This window comes from Artibeus jamaicensis, unplaced genomic scaffold (assembly GCF_021234435.1).
Source record: "Artibeus jamaicensis isolate MK-2021 breed Jamaican fruit bat unplaced genomic scaffold, CSHL_Jam_final contig_1015, whole genome shotgun sequence".
Classification (NCBI taxonomy): domain Eukaryota; kingdom Metazoa; phylum Chordata; class Mammalia; order Chiroptera; family Phyllostomidae; genus Artibeus; species Artibeus jamaicensis.
Genome location: NW_026521194.1, coordinates 15,670,656 through 15,687,318, shown reverse-complemented (window position 1 = coordinate 15,687,318; position 16,663 = coordinate 15,670,656). Strand labels below are relative to the sequence as shown.

Below are 16,663 nucleotides of genomic sequence, written 5' to 3'. Positions count from 1 at the left end.
AAGATTTGATGGTGGGAATGGAGTTATTTGGAAGAAAAGTGCCCTACATCTAGAATCAAATTATAAATACATTTAAATTAATTTAAACAAAACTTACATTACATAATATGATATTGACATGATGTTTTCTGATGTAACCTAAGATTCCCCATGAAATTTGGTTATTTCCAACTTGATACAATAAAATAAAGGTAGTGATTTACTGTGTAAGACAGGCATTTACTATTATAATCTACACTTCTAAGACATAGGTTCATTTCAACAGATGTTTAAAAAGCATACACGATAAACACAGATTGGCAAACAACAGAGTTCTTTAAAAGTGCGTGAGCATACACCTCACCACTCTGACTCTGTGTTCCCTGCCAAGAACAGACCACCGAGACAGTAAACAAAACAACCCCGCTTTCCTCCACTACAGGAACGCGTGTGTTCACACATGTACATCATTTAAACATGAACTGGCGGACTCTGAAATGATTCTGAAAGTGAAGCTCTTATTTCTAATACTATCTCTTTTATGCACACCTGGAATAATAAGGAGTCTGTTTAAAGAACCTGTCCAAGAAAAATGGAAAAATTCTGAATTCTATGTTTAATTTACCACCTCTTCTGATACCTGGGAAGTGTTAGGCTGAATTACACACCAATCACCTCAGAAGTCCAAGGATTGAATTTCCGCTCCACCACTTCTCAGCTGTGTGTTCTTGGCCATCACTAAACCTAATCGTGCCTATTTTCTCAACTGTCCAACAGCGGTTCATAACTCTCAGAGTTGTTGAATAAAATACTGTGTTCAAAGAGGTTGACACATGATAGGTATTTAATGATTTATATTAGATGATTTTTATGCTTTTTAAATTGGTCAAGGCTAAAAACGAGTAACTGAGTACAAACTCAGGACCAGTTAGAGGCCATACACAGTATTAGGCATCATGGTATCATGGTGATTCTAAGAAGGGAAAGAGCTTTGTGACCCTGTGCGCTGGGGGGAGTTCTGGAAGTCATTATAAACGAGGGCAGAACTTTAAATGGACCAAAAGAAAGCGTAAGATTCGGATTGAAAGAAGAGAAGTAGACAACTGGTGAAATAAGCTAATGATCATGTGGGCATCAAAGGTCAGGGGGTCTGTGTAAGAAGAACAGTATTGGAGGCACCTTGACACCCATTCTTCAGCTCAGGAAGCGCAGCTACAGACAGGTGCTTACGCTCCTTATTGTGTTCTTAAGAGACATATCTTACTTCACAGTCGCCTATTTATTAAAAACCCATGTAAAACGTTCTCTCCTCTCTAAGGAAAAGATCTCCTTACAACTTGTTTATCTAGCAAATTCTTGACCATGATGGGGCCTTCATTTCTGCAGCTGTGGTTACATGGCACATGTATGAAATGTATGTTCATACCAGAACTCTTTGGAATAGTTTTCACTGCAGACCCAAAATTTTGTTTTGGATAAAAAGTTTCTAAACCAATGGCACCATAATAATAATAAAATTATTATTATTATTATTTATTGATAATAAATAAAGTACACTCATCTTAAGTGTCTCCTCTACATCACTGCCACCCATGTCAAGATGACATTTCACTTCTTCCTAGTCAGTGTGCCCTCCAGCTGAATCCCATAGAGGTCAGCATTCCTGGGACTTCTGTCTCTGAGTATCAGTTTCATCTGTTCTCCAGCTTCACATATATGGAATAATACAGTGTACACTCCTTTGTCTCTCTCACTCCTTGTTATGCCTGTGACAGTCACCTATGTAGTTGCGTGTAACAGTAATTCTTTTTCGCTCAGGCTTTGCTTTTCTGGGTAGTAATCTGTTAAATCAGTATACCACAATCCATTCTACTGTTGATGAGCATTTGAATGGATTCCAACCTTAGGCAACGATGAATAAAACTACTAGGAACAGTTTGTAAATGTGTTTGGGTGGACATACACTCAGTTCTCTTGGGAGTGTATCTGATTGCTGGTTCATAGGTGCACATACATTTAGCTTTACTAGATATTGCAGAACAGTTCTCAAAGGCGTTCCTACCAATTTACACCTCCAGCAGCATTGTATCTGAGTTTTGTTTCTTCTACAATTACAGTTTTCTTTTTTTTTTTTCAACATCTGGGTAGCTTTTCTCAATGTAAAATGAGATTCAAGCATAATGAGATTATGACTTGATGAATTAAAGTAGCAATAATTTTTCATCATTGCAGTTCAATGACACTGTTTTTAAAAAGAACTTTTAAAAAGGAAGTTTGGTTTGGTTTACTTTGGTGAAAGTCTGTGAGCAGAATAGAACTTTGGGTTACTGTCATCATGTTCTAAGCTTGGATTGTTAATGGCATACCAACCCTAAATCCAGCTGGCCTGTGTGCTATCTGTTTCACCAAACTGCAGTCAAACTTTATTTTGAGAACTGACAGAAAGAAAAACCTCTCTTCCTCTCTCTCTCCATTTACATCATCTTTTTGGCTTCACCTTGATAAGTGAAATAAAAACACTGATGAAATAAAGAAAAAACAAGAGTGTATCATTTTTTAAAATACCCCTGCGAAACTTCCAATGAAATTTGAATCTTTCTGAGGTTCAAAATGATACATAAGCCAAAAATAATTTGCAATATATTTTGTCCTTATATTTGGATAAGACCGTAACTGATATTTAGAGACAATCACCACACTAAGATTTAAAATGAAATTTTGAAGCCAAACTCTGAGAATGACTCAGAAGGATTAAACCATGATTCAAGAGCCGTTGGAAAGTGGTCCAGTTATCTTGTCTTCTTTCCCATCCTACTTACTTAGAATACATCCATTCTTCCCACTCCAGGCCAAGTTAAATCAAAATCACAGTGGAGATGTCAAGATGAGGTCAAAGATGATGACAGGTGGCCCCCATGTCAGCATGCCCTTTGCTCTCCCATAAAGATACTTATTTCTGAATCATTCCTCATCCAAGTTCCACAGAGATACTGAGTATTTTGGCCTAAATTTTTATCATATGTTATAGTGGAAAAGCCAGTTGAAATAGATATAAAGTAAGGCAAATAATTATAGGAATATCTGGGGCCTGGGCAATACCAATCTATTGTCAAACTTTAAATAAGTAAATAGTCCAGCTCAGTAGCACAGGAAACCTAGTAAAAGTAAATGAAATATGAAGTACACAAAAAGCTGTGAATGTAATCTGGCTTCTTCAATCACATCAAGAGAAGTTTGGGGCAGGAGTCAGGTAATTCCAGGAACTTGGGGGGAGATGAATTTTTGTCCTTTGCTAATAAATTTGTTCATTATCTGCTTTCAAAATTCTTCACGTGAGTTTTTCAACATTATTTTATTTTTTATAATGAATAATTTAGCTCTGTTGATGGTGTGTGGTTAATTTTGTCTGTTCCTATGAAAAAAACAAAACTGCATGAGTAATTTACATATGTTTATTATCTGGGTTATTTTCTTTTAACTCTTGGCCCGTTATTATTTGTCCCAGTAATCAGAAACCCTCTAGAACATGTTTCTTTCATTGATGTTATTATATTGAATTCATTTTCTCATATAAATTTAAAATAAATAAGATTTAGAGACCTATTACTGAATTTTTTTCCAAGGACTTTGAGAAATAATACTAAGAGCTTTTTAGATTTTAAATGAATTATAGAGCCTCATGGCCTTAAAAAATCAATAGCTTTTGGAGCCATGCTTCTAATAATCTCTAATATTCTGGAAGGAGCCATCAGTTGAATTCGAAACTTGTCATAGTTTAATTAGTGGCCATTAAAGGCTTGTTCAGCAGGGAGACTGGGGCATTTATATATCCCTTTCCACTCAGTTCTGTGTCCTTTGTAGCTTCCTCAGGTATTAAGCTAGACTGTATGAAATTACCATTGTGTAGGTAAAAGGTAATAGAATTTCAACATCATACAGTTTGGACCAAGGCAGGGTGGGGCAAAAGTAGGTTTACAGCTGTTTGCATGGAAAATGATACAATAATTAATAAATAGCAAACAGCACAAGAATAAACATTGTGTTCTGCACCCTGTAAACCCACTTTTGCCGGCCCTGTATATAAAACAAGGAAATCAAGATAGAATACGAAGACTTTTCTTGTGCTTAAACACTCCAACTCGTGGACTAATATAATTTTCACATTCTTTCCTTGGAAAAATATTATTGAGTGCCTGTATTTTCCAGGCACTGTTTCAGGTGCTTTGGATACACCTGTGTCCCCAACATAGAAAGATGGCTTCCTTTATGGAACTAGCAGAGTGAGGCTTGGACATATAATAAATAAAATACGGTGTGACAGAAAGTGGTAAGAGCTCTGGGAAAAGGAAACACGTAGCAGGGGTGCCTGGCCGTGGAAGGGACGCGGCTGCAGTTTTCGTGGTGGTAGCCGGGAAGGTGCCGGGTGGAAAGGTGATAGGTGACCAGAGGCCTCCTGGAGGTAAGGAGGTGCAGCTCCATCATTTCTTCCTGAAGAGCTTGAAGAGTGATCTGCAGACACACCAACCAACACATTTAGGGAATGAATAGAAGCTCTTTCAGAAGAGCCACTGGAGTAAGCTAACTGAATTTGGGGACACAGTTAAATCAGGTTCTCATACATCAGGACGTGAGATGAAGCAGATACAGCTGAGGGCAGAGACACAGGGCCTCAGCAAAGTGAGGAAAGAAGCATGAAGTTGATTTCTGTTTGCTTCTGTGTTCCCTCTACTCTAACTGAAGTTCCTGAGGAAGAAATTTGGTTTCCCTTTATCCCGATTCCTAGAACCTATCAAGTGTCTGAAATATAGATCGGCGTGTCATCAAAATTGGGAAAATGAGCTGATGAATGGTGCTCAGCCAATGTCTGGAACCTTGTCAAAGAGAGGAGGGTGAGAAGAGGCTGCAGCTTAGGCTCCAGGATAAATGTGAATAATTTTTAAAAATCGTGAAAGCTTCTCAGTTATGTGACATCTTACATTCTTAGGATATAACATCCTTAAAGGCAGGGGTTATATTTTACATATTGTGCGTATTTTACAATGGACGTGTAAAAGTAAGAGTTCATCACTAACAAGTGGGAAAAAGAAAAAGAATACGCCAACACATTTTTATTGAATGGACCAGGTTTCCCAAATGTTAAATGGCTCTCAAAGAGTATTAAATATTTATGGAAGCTGTGCTCTTTGTTGACACTGACCAGAACTAGTATTGTGCTTTATGAGATTCTAATAAAATATGATTCATGTTTCAAGAAATGACAGTCATATGCATCATTTATTTTGTGCTTAGAAGTGAGCAACATATGACACTATATTAAAACAAACCATTTGTTTTGAAAAATAACCTTACTGTTTAAAAATTACTTAAATAAATAGACATTTCACTGAATGCTCTGTTTAAAGTTATACTTTTTGGAGAAGAAAAGTACCCTAAATGGCCTGTACGATTCACTGAAACCTGAAATCTTTTGTAATTGTTACCTAGGGGAATCATATTTCTTAAAAATATGATTTATTTCATTTATAGCTCGGGGCAGAGAATAGTACTGGTGGCAGCAACCATGTGTTGGACATCCAAAGAGGAAGGGTGGCCTGACCTGTAGATGGGTCATCAGAACTGAATATCAGAAGATGTTAGAAAGGAAATAAACCAGTAAAACATCAAGGTCAAAATCCTGGTCACGCTTTTTTATTGAGTAACTCGGGGAGATTTTAACAAATATTGCACCCCCTCAGTGGTTGTTTCTGAGTGATTTAAAAAAATTTTACTTGGGCTTTCAATTTTCTGGCTTCGTTATTCTGGGTAATCCTAAAAAAGTTAACATTATTTATAACTAGGAGGAGCCTTGGGAGGCCAACCCAATTCGACTGACTGATTTCTTTTTTAAATTTTATTAAATTAATTGGGGTGACATAGATTATCAAAATTATATTGTTTTCAAGTGTGCACTTCTATGATACACCATCTGTATATTGCACTGTGTGTGCATCACCCCAAGTCAAGTCTCCGTTTAATCACTGTATATTTGATCCCTGTTACTCTTTCAACCTCCTCTCCACCCACTTTCCCTCTGAGAGAACCACCAGTTGTCTGTGTCTGTGAGTTTTTGTTTGTTTGTTGATTTCAGTTTTATATTCCACACATGAGTAAAATCATATGGTTCCTTGACTTTTTCCATCTGCCTTACTTTGCTTAGCATGCTATTCTCCACATTCATTCATGTTGTTGCAAATAGCAGTATTTCATCTTTTCTGATACAGTGGCCCAATTTCATGCTTGCAGAAAGAATGATGCCCGGGATGATAGAATACCTACTGAGTTCAGGTTCAACAAGACAGGTTCACAGAAGAGCAGTCATGCTTGATTCATCTGATTGCCAGACTGGAAATTAAAGAAAAGCAGTGACGTAATCACCCCACATTCTTCATCCCTCCAGTACATTACATCACAGATATCAAGCAAAGCTAGTTCTCAGAATGATTACAAAGCACTAGAGAGGAAGATCTGCTTTAGCAAATAGAAGAAAGACAACAAAATCAAAGACAAAGGATGCTTCTAGAGTCTGTTTTGATTGCAAAAGGAGTGGGAGAGAGCATGGAAAGAAATCATTTGGTCTCAGGAAACTGGGATGGTGTCTCTGCTGGATTTCCACTCAGCTTCATGGCCTTGGTCCGATTTCCTGGGCCTCGGCTTTCTCACCTGTGAGACAAAGGGTTTGGAACAGGCTGAGTGGCGTTTGTGAATTCAGGATATGGACAGAGACAGAGTGGCAGGCTCCATTTTCTATGAAAGAAGAGTAATTTGAATATTTATGAAAGCAGAATTAGCTAATGATCAAAAAATGGACGAGAAAGGTGGCTAACGGGGAATGCAGATTTGTTCTAATGCATTTAAAATATAATATAAATCTGAGACAGTTCTTTCCAGGAGAAGAATGAAGCATATCAAAGGTCTCTAAATTGACGCCACTGTAGTCTTTTTTTTTCTATCATCACCTTATTTTTCTCCATACTTTCTGTTTCCAGTAACCATGGTGATGCAACCTCCCAGCAACCTTTTTCACAGCCGGCCCTTTTGGTACACATTGAATTTGCTTTTATTCACTGACGCAGGGAGCTAACAATGCTGCACAAATTAATTAATGTATTAACTAACATTTCCCCCATTCCTTCTGATCAGGAAATAAATGCAGAGATTTATTCCACATTTAACCTCCCTACCTAAGGGGCACTGTAAAACAGGGATATTCAATGGTTAATTTCAGTTGCTGACATAAAAGGGATACTGATCAGGCCAGAGATTCAATTCCCAGCCTCCGCCCTCAGGGACTGCGAAGTCCCAGGACTGAAGCTGGTTGCCGCCTTCTTTTGCTTGTGTGTATGAACAGAGTAAAATTGCCCACAGAAATGACAGATCAACCTTGGTTTTCTAATCCTCTGGTTTTTGTTGCATTCTCCCTTGTAAGGAAGACATTTCCAAGTACATAATTATCACCATTAAAAGGGGACTGATTTTTTTCATAAGAAAATATATGTAATTATATGCATTTGTCTAATGAGCATGGTTACTTATTTTGGAATATAAATAAGCAAATGCAATACTCAGTTTTAAAATATTTCAGTTATCTGCCAATGACAAAACATTAAAGAATCTCTGTTGTCATTGACGCAGATAATAAAAATTCCCAGGACCCGTCCTTTAGTCACATCCAGTTTGTGGAACCTAACTTATTTGTAATCCTATATGCCGGAAAACAGCCTCTCTGCTTAAGCAGTCTGTGTATGTGTGTGTCTGGCATTAGCACAAAGGAGACCAGATGATGCTTATAGTCTCGGCTCCTGGGGACACACTTGGATGGAGGCAATTAAAATGCCCGTCAGGCATTTGGTACCAGAAGCCCCTACGGCAAACCACTGAATCATAAGCCAGGGCTGCACCTTATTGTCAGTGAATGATGGCGGAGCTGGGTGGCTTGTCATCATTCTCGAAAATTCTGAGGCTAGTGAGCTCTCTCTCCCTCTCCCACTCGCCTTATTTTCCTTTTCGCCACTGCGGGGACTTTTTCTAATTTGCAGCTCCCCTTTCCCTGATACACACAGGCAGGAGCTGGGGGCTTGCAGACTGCAGTCTGTCAGGAGCTAGAGAGCCAGAGCTAGAGCCAGCCTGTGGAGATAATGCTCCGGGAGAAGGATTCCGCAGCGGTCCTTAAAGGCTAGACTCAGGTGGTGTCGCGGCATAAGCACTGGTAATGGTTCGGGGTTTTCTAATTTTGATTGTGTTTTATTTTTTATCTGTTTCCCAAGGGATCTGCTTGATGTGGTCTCAAAGTAAAATGCTGTAAAAGTCTTTAATGAGCTTCCTAAAAATTCAAGTACTGCATTGTTTGCAGTACAGATCTCAAGACGTAGATTTATTGTCTGGATGTAAAGAACGCATTTGGGTACTGGTGAGTTACAATTTTCAATATTTAGTTGACAAATCTATATATGTATTTTTCCTTTTTTTTGTTTCGGTAGATTCTTCAGTTTGTTGTCTCTAACCGAGGAAACATTGATTGGGAACCGCTCATTGAGAAAATTAAAAGGTACCTTATGTTTTGTTTGGATGTTTAAATGAAGGAAAATCACGGACAGATTTGGATGTTTTTATTTGAAGTACTCTCTCTGTGGCTGGTCTTTTATCCTTCAGCCTGCATTGGTCATTGTCTATAGAATGTATGATTTCCTAGGCAGAGAATCGCATTATCCTAGGCTGTTTTGATTAGCTATCTAAAGATTTGTGTCTTTTGTCTGTGTTGCAAGTTAGTGACAAATATTACTATATTTGACTTATTGTTGGATTTGTTCATAATGGCTAAAGAATGTACAAAATTCTCTATGTTAATAAAAATTCTATAATTTGAATTTAAAGGACATAAACTAAGTATGGATTTTATTTGAGGAAATCCTGCTAGAAAGTGATGTTATTTTCAGTGGCTAAATGAAATGGTTTGCCCTTCCCAAGTAGAATGGGCGCTAGAGAAGAAAGCCCCAGAATGACTCAGTATTGTTGGGGTTTGCGAATAAGAGCTTGTAACTTCTTCACGGATGCTTTAGCAACAGATATATTTAAAGGCTGAGATGTTAGTTATTAAAGGAACTTATTTTACATACGCTTTTTTTTGCATTGACGGCATGAGAAAGTAATCCTTCATCTTGCCATGGAAGCAGTTTAAGCCATTGAACCCAGGCCTTATGCTTTATGGGAAAAAATATTAATTTTCAAATTCAGAATCAGGATGTATTTAGATTGAAAATGGCAAGTAAGATGTTAACCTTTTTCTTTAATTCTTTAAGGTTATCTTTGACTTTAACATATACTCCTGTCAATGAAACCTTCATTTGTAATTTGGCTTAAAAAAAATGGAAGACATTTTCTGAATTGCTGAGAAGAAGATCAATAACGTCATTTAAGCCTTTCCTTGGCATTCACAGAGTATTTCCCTTTAAGACTATCTGTCCAAAATATTTTACACGGCAAGGTTAGTCGTTCTTTTTTACTATACTTAAAAAAATGGCTAATGTTCAGCTACTGACCCTGCAATATCAGAAGTGAGTTTACATCTGTGAGCTTGAATATTTGCAGCAGTTGAGAGTCTGATGCATTGCCCTTGTTCAATTTTCTCTGCAATGTGTAATTATGAGAACCTTAATTTATTAATTCCACAAACAGTAAAAGCCTTGCTTCTGTGGGTGGTGATTGTGGGAGAGGGGGGAGGGGCAGATGTCACTGTCACCACCCTTCCAAAGTGTGGGCAGCATCATATACTGGTTTTTGCACAAGAAAATGAATTTGTTAAAATAAAACACTGTGCTCTAAAAAAAGAAATTGCATTATTTCAGATAGTGAACAAAATCTAATAGACTAGTCTATTAGATTCCTTTCATGTATTCAGATCCATGAAGTATATTGCATTTTCCTCAGAAATTATTCAGTGAAATCATGTATGAAATCCCCAAGCAGGACTTGCTGTTTCCCCTGAATATTGGAAAGCCCTTAGGGCCATATTCGTTTTAGCTGTCACTCACAGTAAGTGAAAATATTTTATGTTTGGTTAAACACCCTCCTCTCTTTTCTCTTTTCCCATGTAGCAAAATCCATACAATATATATTTCTTAGGAGAATCTGTATCCAAATCTTCAGACTCACTAGCAAATCATTACATTAATTTTGAATTCTGGGGTATTTAGGTGAATTGGGAAAGGATGAAGTTATTATTTATCCACCAGAATAAGAGTCTTCACTATACTCAGTAAGAACTGAAACTAGAGAAGTGACATATTACCTCACCAAGCCTCTTGGTCCCTAAGTTTGCTAGCATCACTTAAAAATTCATCCAGGTGTGTGTTGACAGATTTTGTGTAATAAACCAGAGTTTATTCAAATAGACTGCTATTTTGTCAAATCAGAATAGAATTTGAATACTGGACTCTTAAGAGAGTCAGGGATCTGGCTGATGGTTTTTCTAACCAACAACGTCTGTCTCCGCATCAGTTTTGGCACTAAATTCTTTTATTGATTTTTCACTTGTGGCCTTTAGCACATATCATAATATTTTGAGCATGGTAGTTCAATGAGTATATTTTGAATTATTTGATGGATAAATAAATTTGATGGGAAAATCTGCATTCCCCCCATTACTTTTTTGTTCTTGTTTTTCATGGGATTACGCACCGTGAGACAGACATTTAGCACATTTTTTAGTGAGTTAAAATGTTCATTATAAATCTCTAATTTATGGTAATAAATTAGATACTACCAGGTAGAAAAGCAGGCAACCCATGTGTAGAAATTTCTCCAGGCTCTATGGAAAGGAACTTTTCTGGTTTTAGGTTCAGGCGGAAAGAATGTTTGACATGTCCTTTCACTTTCATCAGCAGGGGAAACAGACCAAACTGCAGCATGAGTTTTGCTTTCTGGACACTTACTGAATATCCCAGGCTGGACATTGTTTACTGCTCCTCGTGGCTTGGCCAAGACTTTGCTGCAGCAGAGGGGAGGAAGCCATTGCTCTCCCTCTCTTTCCAAATGTAACACTAGAAATGATGTCATAGTCTTCTCAAACACTGTCGTGCTCATTATGGACTACTTCAGCATGACATCATTCTATGCATATATATATATGTATGTATATATATATATACATATATATATATATACTTAAGGAATCTATAAAGAAACTTCTAGAATCATAATAGCTTTAGAGGAATCTATTCTTTCTTGTTGTCATTTATCTTTATTAATAAAACTATAATTTTTGTTGACAATGTGCCAGATAATAATCTAGGCCCTTAGTGCGTGTCATAGGGTCTCATTTTAACTCTTGCCATAATCCTTAGTGCGGTGTCTGTTTTACAAATGAGTGAACTGAGACTCCAGGTGAGCAGTCAGATACAAGACAGGCCCAGAGTCCTTCATATTAACCACAACGCACAGAATTTTTTTTCTAGTAAGTTTTGAGCTCGTAGTCATTGTTTTAATGTTTCATATATGCACATGATATATATGTTGCTGCAATAAGACTAACATGGTATGCTTGTAGATTCTTTTTTATATGCATAGTGAAGAGGTAAATATATCTTCAAATACTTCACTGTAATATTCAAGCTCTGGTAGATTTTGTATTTTTAATGTATATTTTCCATTTGACCTGGGGAACTTTCTTCTTTAAGGAGTAATGTCAGAGATAAATGAGGAAGTTATAAAATGAACTAATAAAACATCTCCTATGTCATTACAATGAATTTACATTATTGAACTGTGTAATCTGTGTACGAAAATTAGAGAATTCAGGTGCTAGGTAGCACAATGGATGCCTTATCTTGTAAAGGTTTTTTTTTTTTTTGCAATTTAAATAATGACACAGGAAGTTGCAAATGGCTAAAATAACAAACAAACAGGGACTATCATGTACAGTGGGAAAATACCACATTCAAACTTAAGTAAAACTTACCCAGAAAAATAACTGAGTGTACTAACAATTACACAAATAGGTATTAAGATGCTCTACTTGCAAAGGAATATATACAACAAAACACTTTTGGAGCTCATTGCTCAGTATAGAAGAATAAGACAGGAAGTAGCACCAATGCTCATTGGTACTGTAAGAGACACATGAATAGCTTCTTAAGGCACTTCATTACATGGCAGGATTGCTAACAATTGAGAAGGGACTCAACAGGAAATACATCATGGAGGGTAAATCCTTTGAGATGGAACTTAGGGATGAATGGAAGTATTCAAGGGAGAGATAATGCATGGAGGAGCTCCAGGGGAATAAACATTAGCAAAGGAACCAAAGGAAGTGAACATGCTTGGAAAGTGTAGACTGATCTCATTTGTATTCCAGAGTGCAGGACAGAAGGGGATTCTTAGATGATAAGGATGGAAAGGTATGTGAATACTATTAGGAGGCACCATATGAAATGGATAATATTCTTTTCTATTTTATTCAGTTCAACATAATACATTGGCAATGGACCTTAAATGCCAAGTTGAGGAGGTTTTTTTCCCAGTGTTCAATGGGAAGCTATTGAGTGTATAGCGGATAAAAGACCATTATGACCCCAACTGCATGTTCAGATGACTTTTTTTTTATAGCCACATGAGATAAATTAGAGTTGTGTGTGAGGGCACATTGAAGAAAGCATCGCTTTGAAATAATTCAGGAAAGAGTGAAGGCTCGGAGCAGCTGTTGATTGTGGGCATGCAACAAGGGGTCATGACAGTGAGGGATGTTTCTTGAGCTTGAACTGATACACAGAGAATAGCCAGACCTTGACTGGTAGGGGGAACAAAAGGGGGAGCAGAAGGACTCAAAGGTGACTTTAATGTTTGAATTTGGGAAGTGGAAATGTGAAGGGAGAGAGGTAGCTAAAAGCTACTTGAGGAAAGAAGCCCTCTTCTATTTGTATTGTTTCCCTGGTCCCTAGCAGACTGCCTCATAGGTAGTAGATCGCAAGTAATGCCGGCTGATTTAGTGGGGCCCAGCCCATGCCAAGGTCCTGCACTCATGGGACCTTTCTTCTACAGGGGGGAAAATCAGTGGGTACACAAACTAAATTAAAAGATTACTCAGGCAGCTGTGCAGAGAATGGATGATAAAGGGGTAAGAATAGATGCTAGGAGATAAGCTTTTCAAACTTGACAGCAGAGAGGAATCAACTGAGGTCTTACTAACACGCAGATTCAGAGTCAGTAGGTCTGAGGACAGGCCTGAGATTCCCTAACAAGCTCCCAGGTGGTGTTGCCATGGCTGGTCTGTGGACCTCACTTTGACTGGAGGTTGAAAGGTGAATGTTCAGAGAAGAAAAATTAGAAATGATTAGAGAAGTTGTTGTGAGCAGGTCAAATGTGAGCCCTTCTCTTCCTGCAGCTGTTAAGCACTACATACTTCTCAACCTCTTTGATGGTGAGAGAGAGAATTGTTTCTCTTGTGACTTATTTTGATTCCAGCCAGTTGTTTTATGAAAGACCCGCTAAACCAGCCCTGAGGAGCTACTGGCATTTCATTCGTCCTGCCAGTGCTCAGTGCTTATTATGCCATATAATGAATCTTTGTGGCTCAGGTTTGGGGATGCACATAATTCTCTGCTGGTTTCTTCACTCCAGTTCTGTTTCCTGCTTCGTGATTTCTTTGGACTCCCTTGAACTCCTCTCTGCCTGGATGTCCAGCATAGTGCTAGCCTACTAAATTCTCTGCCCCTCTAGCTCTTGACATCTCTCATGTTGCTCTGTGTTTAGTAGCGAAGCTTCTGGGTCTCCACATGACATCTTCTGGACTCTCACATCTAAATACAAGCTTTGGGAGACTCTGCTGAAAGCCACAGGGAAATTCTGGAGATAGTCTCTGATTTAAGGAATGCATTTTTTTCAACAGAATCATTTCTTTTTGGATGACTGTTCTGGTTGATGATGGCACCTGCTTTCTTCTGAAGAAAGGATGCCTGTGTTTATTGGCTGTTAGAGCATTCACAGAGGCAAAGCACTCACAAAAAGCCCTGATAGGTTCTGTCTGGAAGGGTGTAGTCTTTCTGCCTCCACTGCTAGGCTCTGCCTCTCAACACTCCTTTGTAGCTACAGGAACTTGGGAACATTTACCTGTTTGCTTCCTCCCACACCACACTTTGCAGCTATAAAATAAGCAAATAACAAATTCAATAAATACAGCCTACTCATCCATCCAGGAGAGACAGCTTAAGTGCATATGAAACATCTGTGATGTCCTCATACTTATTCATACTTATCCTTTGTTTAAAAGGCTGGTGCTATCTCTAGGTCTGGATTGCTGGATCTTGTCACTGTTGTTTGGTAATTTGGTATTTATTTAAGTAGCCAAGTAAGCACGAGCAGTATCATTAGGAACTTTAAAAATTCCAGTGAAGTATCAAGTCAGTTTATATGAACAGGAGTCAATTTAAATTAATAACCATACTTCTTCAAGGAGAACATTTAGAACATATCCGTGAGGAGAGAAATCACACCTTAGGCATCTGAGTTACTCCTCCCTTTGTTGTCTTCATAGAACATGCCCTTGATGAGTCTGCCAAACAGAAGCGGAGAATAGGAGTGTCACGTGAGAGTGTGCGAGTATGTAACTCTAGTCTTTCTGTGATGGGTAGTGCCAGTCTTCTTCACATTGTCAAACTGTAATTGGTAAAATGTCCGATGCCTATGCCCTTATGCCCTTGAACTACGTTCGATGGTTAAGAGTCTCAGAGTAGCGCAGGATAATTCCTGGTCTTTCTGACACAAATCCTCCCTGTCTCTCAAAAAAAAAAATCTAAATCAATCCTTTGTGTGTGTGTAGATTTCATTTGAGTCTGCCTTGGATGGTTTGAATTAACCTTTCTTCAGATTCTCTCCTGGTGTTAATGACTCTGGATTATGACCATTTAAAGCAGCCGGAAGGACCTTGACCCACATCTGGCAATTGTTAAAGCTACTCTGTTTAACACATTAAAACCCAAATATATTTCTTCACATTGTATAAGAACTGAGGAAATGATTTTTTTTACAGAAAGATCTTATATTTTATTTTCAAGGTCAACAATGTTTATGTTTAGTTTTCTTTAAAAATATTTTCTTGCTTCTTATATGATTTTCTTGTGATAAGATTTCATAGTTATATATACAGAATAAGATACACCACCGGGGTGGTAAAGATTCTTTCCACACATTGCCTAAGAGCAACTGGAGAGCATGATTTTGAACACATTGCAGTGAATTTGTGATATTCTAGAATCTCAAAAAAAAACCATAACTAGGCTGTCTATACTTTAAACAGTAGGGACAGAAAGCCTGAAAATTACTGACTTTATGAGATTACATTGGTACTTGAGATCTAACAATGAAAAAATTTTGAAAATCTTCCTTAGAACTCATGGGTGTATGTAACTCATATAACTCTGGTCAAAATGCTGTACTTTTCCTCTACAAGATGGTGGATAGCCCGATATATCAAAGGGAAATAATACATGTACTATATAGCTTAATGTGTGCATACATTTTAAGTTCTGCATTGTATATTATACTCACAAAAAGAATCAGGATGTGGACTTTAGATTATAACATTATTGGAATAATGCAACCAATTATGTTGCGTTTAGACTTGAAGAAAGAAACATTCTGTACCACTTTTTAAGTTTTAGAAAGCATCTTCTAATTCATGACATCCCAAACCTCATGACAATCTCTGGTGTGGGAATGGCAGATCTTGTTATATTTATCACAGATGAGAAAACTAAGTTAGAAGAATGCAAATGGCCTACCCAACTCTCCCCACTGGAAAACGGCAAACCTGGGGCTCATATCCTTCTTCTGACTCCAATGCCTTTTACTTTCAACTTCAAAGCAGATAAATGAGTATACTGTCTTCAATCTGCACGATTATAATGCACTTGATTGCTAAATTAAAGAACCCATTCCAAGGTAGCCATGACCCTCACTAAATGGATTGCCCTGCTCTCCCAAAAGACTCCAGCATTTAGAGCCTAAAACAGTGCGGCGTGGAGCTCAGTAAATAGTAATGAAAATAACAGTTACTACTGAAATTGCATACAATATGCAAAAGACATAGGCTAAATATAGTGTAGAAAATGTAATCTTACTGACTTAAAAGCATTTGACGGAGGGTCAATTAATCATAAGAATCTATTGTTTAGTTCTAAGTTTCACAGAATTTTAGGCAAGTGGTAAATAACTCAGCAAAAGCCTAAGATAGCAAAGAAAGTCATTACAGTTTCAGGAAATCAGATTTGTGGAGAACCATCTTTAAAAGCAGGCATTGTGATTTGTGTGTTAGAATAAGAGCTTATAAAGAACTTTGAGGGGAAGCTGTGAATCCCAGTTCTGATCTCAGATGCAGATGGAAAGGTAGCATGCATAAAGGTGACAACCTCAGAGGCTACTGAGTAGGGTTAGGGTTGAGGCCAGGTGTCTCAAGGCAGACACACACAGGGGTGGGTCCACTGAGGACATGCTCCTTTTGGTGGCCCACCCATTCCCCAAATTCTCCTGCCACCCTCATCCAGGCTCTTGTTATACCATGTTGGGGTTACAGAAATGCTACTATCTGGTTCCTCGGCCCTGAACACCATCACCCCATTGGTCTCCCGGACACACAGTAGCATCTTTCTTAGCAGTT

General features: G+C 38.0%; 1 protein-coding gene across 25 annotated transcripts in view; it reads left to right on the top strand.

The window, feature by feature from the left end:
- MAP2 (microtubule associated protein 2) overlaps positions 1–16,663 on the top strand; it is a 255,452-nt gene that overhangs the window by 120,713 nt on the left and 118,076 nt on the right. For 22 of the 25 annotated variants that reach the window (XM_037166004.2, XM_037166003.2, XM_037165996.2 and 19 more), the window contains exon 3: positions 8,496–8,563. The exons of 1 other annotated variant lie outside the window; for it this stretch is intronic. The gene's annotated coding sequence lies outside the window, so the exon portion shown is untranslated. Of the gene's footprint in view, positions 1–7,922; positions 8,225–8,378; positions 8,426–8,495; positions 8,564–16,663 lie in introns of those variants that run through there. 2 more of the 25 variants (XM_037165984.2, XM_053673449.1) reach the window with 2 other exon arrangements.